We start from the raw sequence: 12,903 nt of genomic DNA on the forward strand, positions 1-12,903 counted from the left end.
ATTTGATTTGATTCAATCCACTAGTGATTGGACAGATCGGAACGTTCATCACACTAGAGGATCATAAAATATCATTCACACGTATCTAAGAGTTTTATCTGAAATGAAAAGTTAATCTTTTGACATATGGCCAAGGCTTTGTAATCGGCAGAGTGGAGTGTCATGTACTATTGCTTTCATAAACGACACCTCTGTTGCCTCATCTGTAAATATCAGGTACCCTTTCTTTCAATAGATGAATGAATTTAAAGACAAGTAGAATACATTCTGAGAGCTAAATCTTTTAAGATTTTAGTTTCCTCCTAACAGTTTAAAAGTATCTCATCGTCCATACCTGTATCAAAGCACCAGGTGTACATCATGTGTACAAATCTTTCCAAAAAAAAAAAAAGCTCTTTTTCACAAGGGCACTTTCTTTCTTTTTCACTCATATTTTATCATTTTATAAAATTTAATTTTTATTGCATAATTACAATCCAACTGGGATAGACAGATATGTGAACAAACACAGCTCTTGCTAAACGCAGATTTCAATTGTAAGAGCAGAAGACTGAAGGCGAACTACAAACTCGTTCATTGGCTTCATGTTTGGCCTGTCTTAGGCATCAGTTAGTACTTTTTTACTAACGGAGAGAATGGAGATCATCAGTGATTTCAGTGAATGGTTAGGTGGAGGTCATTGTAAGAAACTTGCTTTAATTTTACACCAATAGTGTTTATTGACTATCTCCTGAATGCATTGCACCAAATGAGGCCAGTTCAGGAGAATCAGATCTTGAATTACAGAGAAAGGGTGATTCTGGAGGGAGATTACAGGAGAGGAATTAGGTAAGGAAGATGATTTTTTTATACTAGCATAAAAAAATACTAAAAGCTTGTAGGGACAGGTATGACTTTGTCACCATTTGAACAAGGTACTTAGCTAGATTCTCACCAGCAAAGGCATCTCTGGTCCACAATAAACACCTTCCTGGCCTGATTCTAAGACTCCTTTCCTGGGTGTTTCATTTTTTTTTTCATTCAAATCAGTTTGCCTAAATAATATAATATTAATGTGTGTGTGTTTTAAATCAACTTGGAGAACATTTTACTTTCAGACCCTTAGTACAGAAAATATGTATTATGTGAAATACAAAAGGTGTTCAACACCACTTCCTGCCACTAACACAAAGTGATGCCCAACAGTGATTTACACTGGGACTAATTGTACAAATTCAAGCACTCAGAACTCAGCAATGCCCTGATTGAATTTTGGTCTACAAAGTTCTCAAACACTTATCAGAATTCTGTATGTAAACTCTGATAGCAATAATGATAACTTCTTTTTAAAATTTTTATTGAAGTATAGTTGATTTACAATATTGTGTTAGTTTCTGCTGTACAGCAAAGTGATTCGGTTATACATATATATATATACTTTTTCATATTCTTTTCCATTATGGTTTATCACAGGATATTGAATATAGTTCCCTGTGCTATACAGTAGGACTTTGCCTTTTATCCATCCCTTATATAATAGTTTGCATCTGCTAATCCCAACTCCAAACCCATCCCCCATTCTTTGGCAACCACAAGTCTGTCCTCTATGTCTGTGATTCTGCTTCATAGAGAAGTTCATTTGTGTCATATTTTAGATTCCATGTATAGGTGAAATCATATGGTATTTGTCTTTTTCTTTCTGACTTACTTCACTTAGTATGATCATCTCCAAGTCCATCTACATTGCTGCAAATGGCATTACTTCATTCTTTATTATGGCTGAGTAATATTCCATTGCATACACGTACCACATCTTCTTTATCCATTCCTCTGTCTATAGACATTTATGTAGCTTCCATGTCTTGGCTATTATAAATAGTGCTGCTATAAACATAGGGATGGATGTATCTTTTGAATTATAGTTTTGTCTGAGTATGTGCCCAGGAGTGGGATTGCTGGGTCATATGGCAGCTCTATTTTGTAGTAATGACAAGTTTTGAATAACCTAGATGTTCAGTCAGAACAGAGGAATCACCCATTGTTAGATGCTACTAACACAATAATACTGTCAGGTACTTTCGAAATACCTGTAACTTACAGTGAACATATCCTTGGCAGAAAATTGTAATTATATTTCCTTTAAGATCTCACTCATAATTTTAAATTTTATGACAGAAGTTTTCCTTCTCTTCATTTAATTAATAGAGGAGTCTTTCTCGGGACCAGAAATACCAAACAGAACATTGCACGATCCTTCTTGACAAAAAGATGTAAAGTGGAATATTGGAAGAGGTGTCCACTTACACAGGAGAAAAGGGCTTTGAGTGTAACTCAAAGTAGGAAGTTAGAATGATTCCATCTTGTCTTCCCCTGACTCTCAAAGGATCACAGTCCCACTTAGAAGGAGGGATAGAAAAATCTACCCATAAGCAGAGAAAGATCTCGTCTCAGCCTGGGCTCTGGGTAAAAAAAAAAGTAACTACAGGCCTACACTTGTGTAGATTTGATGGTATATTAACAGGATCTTCTGTAGAAATAAAACCACGCTGGACAGGAGCTTACAATCTAAACTGCAGAACAACTGGGAAGGTAAAGTGCAGGGGAAGTGGGCAGAGTGGGGGTGGGTAGTGCTGGAAGCCTGGGAGGGGAATTTGAACTTTATCATAAAGGGAGGGGATTCGTTTTTATCATACTAATGGGTTACTGTAACTGTGTTAGTCCCTTTTAAAATCAAAGCGAATTCCAGATGTGACTTTTCATTTATAAAATTTAACATTTTGAGGATAATCATACTTTAAAAATTTTATCTGCTAATAACCCAGATTTGAGTTGTTCTTTAAATATTTTGTGTTGTTGAGGCATTAATGGACAAGCATTTCTTTTTCTGTTCACCCGCAAAATACCAACACAACTGCGTCTGAGACTTCACAATTCCAATGCATATTTCCTTACATTCACCTGTTTGATTCTCCCGGTTGTCCTGGAAATGGGTATTGTTGTCACATATCACATCGATTTAATCAGTAAAGAGACTGGGGCACCTATAAAATAAGCAAGACTAGTGTCGGGAAACTGTGGCTCAGAAAACCTGAGAAGCAGCCCCAAGGTCAGGGGCTCCTAAGTGGAAGGACTGAACTCATCTCAAGGTCAACTATCTCCCTCCCACCCCACCCCCCAATCCTCTCTCTTCCCAGGAACAATTTCCTTCCATATTTCTTTTTTCTTCATGAAAAAGATGAACAGAAAACAAGCCTATCAATTGGCATTTCCCTCTGTATAAAAACATGATCAAAATATGGATCAAACAAAATGCTAGGTGCTCAAACATTTGAAAACAAAAATATCAAAACAAAGTGAGATTTGGCTTAATTTAGATCTCCTTGATTAGTGAAAATTCCTCCTCAGAAATACTCATTTTAGGCAACTAGAGTTCTTCCTATCCTATTTATTTAGGACCACTTGTTCTGGTCTTACTGTTTATTCTGTTCTATTTTATATTTCCTTTTATACCTAAAAATTAAACCAAATAATACAGTTTTCTTTAATTTGAGTGATACGAATCATTTTTGGTTTCTGTGTTCATGTTGATTTCTATGTGTAACCATATAAGACACACAATTTACTGATACTATTACTTATTATTATGTATATTATTTATTATATATGATGTTATTTTATGCTTATTTATTATTTTCAATAATAAATTGAATATTTAAGTTATATATTTTTATACAAATTCCAAAAAGTAGAAGTGATTTGGTTTCTCAGATGAGGTAGAGAAATAAGGCATAGTGCTCATAGTAACTTTGTAAAAAGGAAGTGTAAGAATTAGTATAGTGTAGATTTAGGTCTTTGTTCTTTGATTCTCTTTTCTAAATACTTTCATATTTCTTTTTTATTAGTGCAGAATGTAAAAAAAGAAGTTACAATAAATGACAAACTCTTAGAAACAAAACCTGTGCCCTTTGAAAATGTTTCACTGTTGAATGTTGGATTCCAGTGAAATACCTCTTAGTTTTGCTTGTACTTAGCTTGAAAAAAATGTAGCATTGAAAGTTTTGAATAGCTAACTTATACATTTAGCGAGCGTTCAGTCTATATTTTTTGGTTTCTCTCGTTTGAAGTTTCATTTCTGCTCAGACTTCCTCTCACCATCCATCCATCCCCTGCATATTTCAGCTAATCATATGATCCTTCCTCCTTTTGCCCACGTTGGTTTAGTCCCTGAGTCTGAAGAATAGTGAAAAGTAGCTTAATTCCTGGTTTCCTGAAGGCCTGGAGCTTCTAGGTATTTCAAAACTGTAAGCTGCAAGTTTTTAGGCAAAGCGCCAAGACTTGGTCTGGGGGCTTCTACAGAGCCCAGAATCATTATTCACATCACGTATTCATTATAGCTGAGCAGGCATACATAAAACAAATACCAATCCAATATGATCCTCTTCCCTTTATCTGTCACTCGATAGGGAGGCAGCCCTCCTGACTCCTGTCTCCCCTCCTCTGACCGTCTCCTTCCGCTAGCTCGTTCACCCTACTACTCATCCTCTCTCCCACCCCCAGAAACCTTCCTCCACGCCTTTATGCAGACTCTTCCTTCGCCTGGAAGAGCCTTCTTGTATTGCCTGGAAAACAAAGGCTTCAAGGCCGATTTCCAATGTCAACTTGAAAGAACGAAACTTTCTGGATCCTCTCAGACGTCACCGATCCCTTCTCCACCTTGCAGCACCTTGTGCTGACCTGTCAGAGGGCATTTCTCAAGCTTCACTTGCCCTCACATATATATTTTCACTCCACATATATATATATTTTTATTACATTGACACTTTCCTTCATATGCAGTACAACAAATAACCCTATTTCCTGTGAGAAACTTACAATGCTGTCACTCAGGTCTTTCTATGTCTTTTGCAGTATTTAATGGCTTCCCCATCTCCTGTGAAGCTGATGTTGCTTCTTGGGATGGATTCTGTGAAAAATCTTTACGGTTCTAGTCTAAGGAAGTTATCCTGAGACAGTTGTGTAACTGTCTACCACCGCCTCTACCCCCTGTTCTGCCAACTGTTGTTACTGAAGTATCTGTTTATTCAGAAGGATGGAGGATACAGTCTTCAGTACACCATGTTGCTTTGAAGGGTAGGCATGGGCATCTCTGGCCATGACTCCTGGTTGAATCACTTGAAAGCCTCCTTCTACATACCTTGAAGGACACCAACAATCTTGATCTTCCTTCCACCTCTCTGGCTGCTCCCTTTCTATTTCTCTGATTCCTTCCCATTTTCTTGTAAATTTTGGAGCTGCCCAGGATTTGATCTTTGGACCACTTCCCTTTTTATTTATATTCCCTCCCTGTGTGATCTCATCCTGTCTCACGGGTTTAAATGCCATCTACATGCTGATGACTCATAAATGAAATCTCCACTTTGCACCTCTGCCCTGAATACCATCCTCATATTCACTTGGGTGTTTAAAAGTCATCTTGGATTTAACAAGTTCTAATCAGAGTTCCTGAAACCCAACGAACTTGCTCCTCCTACATTTTCCCCCATTTAAGAAAATGGTCTTTCCCTTCACATATTTGATCAAAGCAGAGTCATTCTTTCTTTCCTTACCCATATCTAGTTCTTCAGCAAATCTGTTGACTCGCCTTTCAAAATAAATTCAGAATCTGACTGCTCACCTGCTTCTCATCATCATCTTGGGCAAAGCCGCCATCATCTCAGGTAGATGATAGGCCTTAGTCTAGGAATCGTTCTTCTATTTCTGTCCTTGCTCCACTTAAATCTGTTTTCAGTACAGCAGTGAGAGTGATCCTATTAAAACAGCCAGAACAATGTCACTCCTCTGCTCAAGGCCTTATAGCGATTGCCCTTAGGGGAAAAATCAGATCCTTGGGACTTCCCTGGTGGTGCAGTGGTTAAGAATCCGCCTGCCAACACGGGGGACACGGGTTCGATCCTTGATCCGGGAAGATCCCACATGCCGTGGAGCAACTAAACCTGTACTCCAGAGTCTGAGAGCCACAACTACTGAGCCCACACGTGCTGCAACTACTGAAGCCTGCGCACCTAGAGCACGTGCTTGGCAACAAGAGAAGCCACCACAATGAGAAGCCCGCGCAGCGCAACGAAGAGTAGCCCCTGATCGCCACAACCAGAGAAAGCCCGCGTGCAGCAACGAAGACCCAAAGCAGCCAAAAAATAAATAATTGTTTTATAAAAGGACATATTTTGAAAAATAAAAACTCAGATCCTTAACCAAGGTATCTGAAGGCTCCCACTCCGGGCACGCTGCTGCCTCACAACCCGTGCCCTTGCTCTTTCCTCTGTCTGCAGTGCTTCCCCTGGTATCTGCTAGCTTGGGTCCTCCCACTTCCTGTCCTGGCTCACAGAGGGCTTCTCTGACCTCCCATCTGAATTTGCAGGCCCTGCTTCCTCCCTTTCCCATACACTCACTACTTTGCTTCTCTGTTTATTTTACGCCATAGCTATTAGCACCATCTCACCTTTTGTTTTTCTATTTCTCTTATTATCCATCTCCTCCCTCTAGAATAATACATTCCACGAAGGCACAGATCTTACCTGTTTAATTCATTCCTTTACACTTAGCTTCTATAACAGTGCAGTAAGTCCCCTATATACGCACCTTCAAGTTGTGGACTTTCAAAGATGCGAATGTGCGTTTGCATGTCCAATTGTTAGTTCACGGGTCTGGCGTATGTTGTCACGTGTGTGCATCCTCTACAAGTGGTTGTGCTTTTGTGTTCTTTACTGTACAGTACTGTATAGAGTGCAGTAGTACAGTGTCTTTATTTCAAGCCCAGGATGTCCAGAAGCAAGTGTAAAAGCAGCAGTGAAGTAGCTGATACTACTGTACTTTTCAAGGTACTGTACTGTAAGATTAAAAATGTTTACTTTTTGTGTTTGTCTTTTATGTATTATTTTTTTGAAAAGTATTATAAACCTATTACAGCACAGTACTATATAGCTGATTGTGTTAGTTGGGTACCTAGGCTAACTTTGCTGGACTTATGAACAAATTGGACTTATGAATGCACTCTCGGAACAGAACTTGTTTGTATGTAGGAGAATTACTGTACCTGCTAAACAGTATGTCCTCAAATATGGCTACAGGAGCAAAGGTATATGGGGCTTCCAGGGAGAGTATGTTGACTGCAACTGGTCTATCCCATAGTAAGTGTGAATGTTTCTATGTAAGGGGTCTGTTCATAAAGTACATTCACCACCACGTTACCTCTTTGCTCCCTGTACTGTACATATTAATCAACCACAGACCTAAAGCATAATGAGGCAGAAAAGAGTGAGTGAAAGAGAGAAGGAAGAGAGAGAAAAGGAAAGACAGAAGAGATTCCTTTTAATAAACTAGGTAGATCAAGGTTTCTATTACCAGGAGGAAAAGTAATGTTCTAAAAATTTTCTGTACAATCTCTTCTTTGAGAGGACATTCAGCTAGATTTAACCTGTACTATAATATATTCCAAAATTGTTGGTCAAGGCATTAAGTGACTATATCTTAGTTTCCACGCCCTCACTGTCTAGTTAGGAGTATGCATCACCACTAATAAAATAGCGTAAAGCTGGTTAAGAACAGGGACTTGGGAGCAGAGAGCTTAGTCTGGGTCCCAGCTCAGCTCTTCCTCTCGCTGTGCCTCAGTTTCTTCAACTGGAAAATGAGAGATAAAGCCAGTACCTACCTTACAGGGCTGTTGTGAAGATTAAACTAATCAATATTTATAAAGCACTTAGAATAGTATCTAGCACAAGTTACTGCTACATTTTAAAAAATTGAATAATTAAATAAAAAGTGTTCAAAATCTTATATTTAGTCCCTTTATCTCATCACCCTCACGGCTCACATTCTTATGATTTTTCTATCTGCCCACCAAGAGAACTCACTTCCCTACTCTGTCAGGACCTACTTTATTTATTTTTTAATCAAATTTATTATTTCAAGTAGAATCTTTGTTCTCAAGACAAACTTCTGTGGCTAAAAGGAATTGTCTATGGAATAATGATCTAGAAACAGTGCTTCATTTTGTGACTTATAACAGTAAAAACTCCTATCTTTTGGCCTAATTTTGCTGTGAGAACCTCTATCGATTTCTTATTATGAAAAACTATCCAAACTTAGCTTTGGATTAGCTAAGATACATTGCTAAACTCTGTTTTCAAGCAAGAATTCTCACTATCAGATAGACAATTCAGAGATAAGATAAAAGGATTTAAATGGGAATCCAGGGAAGGGCTGAAAGAAAAGCAAGACATTTTTATTAAAGATATTTTCTAGTCCTCAACGTTTGAAATGTATCCCCCCTAAAAGGGCAGATTTCAGTGGAGTTCTTCTTCAAAGATACGCTACACGCTTTTTGCTGCAGAATCCCTTGCCCCAAAGGCTGAACCCCTGGCAGCTGGACCCTGGCTTCTTAGGGTGTAAAGTGGCTCAGAAATGGCACCCAAAGCTCAAGACACTAGGGCCACACCCCTGTCACTGATAAGGGTGGTGATCTTGGGCAAGTTATTTAGCCTGATCCATGAAACCTTAGATAAATCAGTACCTGTGCCATGAGTATATCTTGAAGATTAAATTGGATCAAGTGTGAGAAATGCCTGTCATGGAGAAAGCACTCTGTAAGTGTTGCTATTATTGGCAGCCATTGGACAAAGCAGAAATAATGTGTAACCTCCCTGACTTTTACACGGCATGGGTCATCACAGTGACTGTCTAGCAGACTTCTGAACTGTGCAGTCCTGTTCAGGTCATCATTTTTTTTTTAATTTTTTTTTTTTTTGCGGTACGCGGGCCTCTCACTGTTGTGGCCTCTCCCGTTGCGGAGCACAGGCTCCGGACGCGCAGGCTCAGCGGCCATGGCTCACGGGCCCAGCCGCTCCGCGGCATGTGGGATCTTCCCGGACCGGGGCACGAACCCGTGTCCCCTGCATCGGCAGGCAGACTCTCAACCACTGCGCCACCAGGGAAGCCCGCTGCCTTACTCTTAAGAGATTTAGGAATAAAGTATGCCTGGGTTTGCGTGGAAGAGACTGGGTATTCTGCAGATAAACTGGATTGTTTCTATGTGGCATGAGGTGGTTGGAGGTGGGCATGGGGTCCAAAATTTTGTGGACGTCCATCATTGACAACCACTGGAGTTATCTTCTCCCTGTGCCTTTTGCCACCGTCAGCAAAGTGAAGAAAGCAGCAAGGAACAGGCTTCCCTGGTGGCGCAGTGGTTAAGAATCCACCTGCCAATGCGGAGGGCATGGGTCCGAGCCCTGGTCCGGGACGATCCCACATGACGTGGAGCATCTAAGCCTGTGCAGCACAGCTACTGAGCCTGCACTCTAGAGCCCGCGAGCCACAACTACTGAGCCTGTGTGCAACAACTACTGAAGCCCACGCGCCTAGAGCCCATGCTCCGCAACAAGATAAGCCACTGCAAGGAAGAGTAGCCCCCTACTCACTGCAACTAGAGAAAGCCCACGTGCAGCACCAAAGACCCAACTCAGCCAAAAAAAAAAAAAAAAGGAAAAGAAAGCAGCAAGGAAACTTGAGGTGGAATCTGAAGATGCAGAACCTTGAGGTAAAATGGGGTTGAGCCACCCCTGGGCTGGAACCATGGCAAAGAAATTGATGAGGCAGCCCTTGGGGACCCCATGGTCTTGGTCAAGGTAAAAATTGCCCCTGGGTGACTTAGGACATCACACGACTGGGGAGAAGAGGGTGTTTCCCAGCTTGTTTTATAGAGAACTGAGACTACACAGCATCATCTTCACATGACCTCCTCACCAGAAACTCCACAGGGAGGCAAAGAAGGGTGCGACCTCCCTCTTGCCTTTCACTCTCGCCCCAGGCTGCCCTTTTAAGGAGCTTTATCTTCTAGGACTGCCTAAATGCTCCTTTAACCTAGTTCCTGCTTTATGGGTATATGGGAGAGGGAAACAAGGAGCAACCACTGAGCTACACTTTGGTGACCCTGAAGAATGTTCAGGAAACCTCAGGAAAAGGGAGTAAGGTGTCAGAGAGAAAGTACCCAGGAGTAACCCTATTATAAATGGAATTATTACTAGAAGAATTATTACTGACAAAACCAAACTGGTATTTGATGTGAGTCCGTAGGAGTTTAAGTAATCACATTAAAATAAAGGTTCCATATTGCTTGGTGGTCAGTAATAATAATAATAATAATAATAATGCCTAGGAGCAGACCTAGAGAAAGGACTGCCTGGTGCAGCCTTTCCCCTGGAATAGGTGCTGTCCCCATGCACACAGTCTGGGTCCTGGAACACTCCCAGTTCTGCAACGTTGGCTCCCAGGACACCATGTCCCCTTGGCCAGCGAAACACCTGACCATAGAGGATGGAAGAGAGCATCAGGAAGGAGAGTTCAAGATTAGGGAGCTCGAGAAGTTCTTCTGCATTGGGAACTCACACAAAGAAAGAAGGGTCGGTTGGAAGAAGAGCCCCAGGCAGAAGGAGCTGCACACCCATCAGAAGGAAATGGGTAGCTGTGGGGGAAGGAGGGGGAGGGGGGTGCTGATGCGCAGGGGAACTGAAGCTTGTGGGGTGGATGGGAGCAGTGAGGGGAAGCCTGGGCTCATCTGCATGAAATAGGTTCCTATTCTTGTAAAAGGTAGGTGGTCCTTAACACTCAGCTATGCGCATCAGGCACCCTCTGAAGTCAAGACAGACATAAAGTACTTGGATTATTGTCTAGAACTGATGTTATGTACATGTAAGTTAAATCCACTAACCCAGTGGAAAGGTTCATCATTTTCAAAGGTTCATCATTTGACATTGATCAATGTCAAACATCAAAAGAAAAAAAAAAAAAAAAAAGCAAAAAAAGCCCAGACTCTACTCTAGAGCTGCTTTGTGCAAAATGGTAGCCATCTGCCGTACCCACCCATTGAGATCACATATGTGGCTGGCTAGTCCACAGGGAGATGCGCTATAAACGCAAATACCTACTGGACTTTGAGAATGTAGTATGCATAAGAGAATGTAAAAACACCTCTTTGTAAAATTAATTGCATGCTGAAATAATATTTTGGACGTCCTGGGTGAAATAAACTGTATGAGAATTAATTTAATCCATCTCTTTACTGTTTTTGATGTGACTACTAGAAAGTATAAAATTACATATGTGGCTCATATTATATTTGTATTGGACTGTGTTGCTCTTGAACCCAGTTCTGACATTCATTTGCTGTGTATCCTTGGGGAAGTAGGTTAACTTCTCTGTACCTGCAATTCCTCAGCTATAAAGTAATTGAGTTGTGAAGATGAAATGATTTGATATACGAAAAGCACTTAGAAAAATATTTGCAGTGTAGAAAATTTAGCTATTATCACAGTTTTCTTTCTTTCTTCCTTTCTTTCTTTCTTTCACTCTTTCCTGCTTCCTCCTTTCCTTCCTTGCTCCCTCCCTCCCTTCATTCCTTGCTTCCTTTCTTTCATAAAAGAGTTTCAGTGAGCTACAGTTACAAATCAGAGATGAACCATTAGAAAGGGGTTGAATTGGAATGCATTTCTGTATTTCCAGCCAACTGTTGTAGCTATGGAAAGCATCTAAAGTATATTGCTGATAATGGAATAATAATAATTCAATTAGCTCTCAAAAGAGTTTCACAATCTTTTAAAAATGTGAACTCCCAAAGAGCCTTCTTGTTTTGTGACTGCAATGACAATAAACACACAAAGCAGGTCCAGCACGCATTGTAGTATAAACAGACCAATGTTTCTGGTTGTTTACTGTAAATAAGAAAAAATTACACTGGAATTTGTGAGTTGTTTAATTAGAATCTGCAACTTATTTGTGTGTTTCCTTTTGCTAGTTTCTTCTCCTAAACTACTTTTAATTTGCTTAGAAGTGCCTAAAACCTATAACATGTGGACACTTCTAAGGACGGAAAATCCGAAAGCTCTGGTTGGATTGGAGGAGGGTGATTCAAAGAAAAAGGTGAAATAGAAAAATTGCAGTTGCTGTAATTTAAGGGACGTGATAGGATACCAAGAATATGATATGTCGTTCAAGAATTGCTTGCACACGTAGGAATCTATCCACACACCCTGGGATATATAAACAGGAGTAGAATCATAGGAGAGTTTCTCTTTTATGTGATATGTATCATTGCTCCAATGCTTTTTAGGGGGGACTGATTTTAATTTTTGACTCCACAATTTAAAACGAATGTGATGGATATAGAGAAAAACAGCAAAAATGATGAAAGGATTAGCCAATAAAATACCTGAAAACAAAGCATTTTAACACAAGAGTTTTTTAACCCTTAAAATGAAAACCCACAGAGTTTTTAAACTGGGAAAGGGCTGAGTGACAATTTACCAAAATTGGAAATGACAAATGAGACTGAGGCCATGAGTCTAACAAGTGAACACGGACATTGTTACATGATTGTCTCAGGTGCATCCCTGCCACCACCTACGTGCTTTCAAGCTCATGCTTCTTATTTCTTCTCATGCATTTGACATTTTTGGAGGAAGGGGGGCACAGATCTCCTTCTTCCATGTGCCCTAATACCCTGTACCTCTCTCTAACATGATGCTCAACTCTCTGTATTGTGATTTTCCACTTTTGTGTGAGTCCCTCTAGATCTCCAAGGACAGGAACTCAAGCCTTCTTTTTCCATTTTCCCAGAACCTGGCAGTGTCCTCGTATGTTGCCTGAATGCATGAATAAGCATAGGGACGTTAAATTTTCTGGAAAGGGTATTTTAGAATAATTTGAGATAATTAGTTTGTTGCCGTTAGGACCATTACAAATAGTTCCTTAATAATCCTTGATTTTAAGACTGAGGATGAGATGAGTTGATGGTGCATTGTTACAGGAGTTTTAGAATCAAACAGCTCTTTTTCTAGGTTGGACAAGTTGCTTAACCTTTCTGAGGCTTTTCTT

The sequence above is a fragment of the Orcinus orca genome, chromosome 1, assembly GCF_937001465.1.
Source record: "Orcinus orca chromosome 1, mOrcOrc1.1, whole genome shotgun sequence".
NCBI classification, from domain to species: Eukaryota; Metazoa; Chordata; class Mammalia; order Artiodactyla; family Delphinidae; genus Orcinus; species Orcinus orca.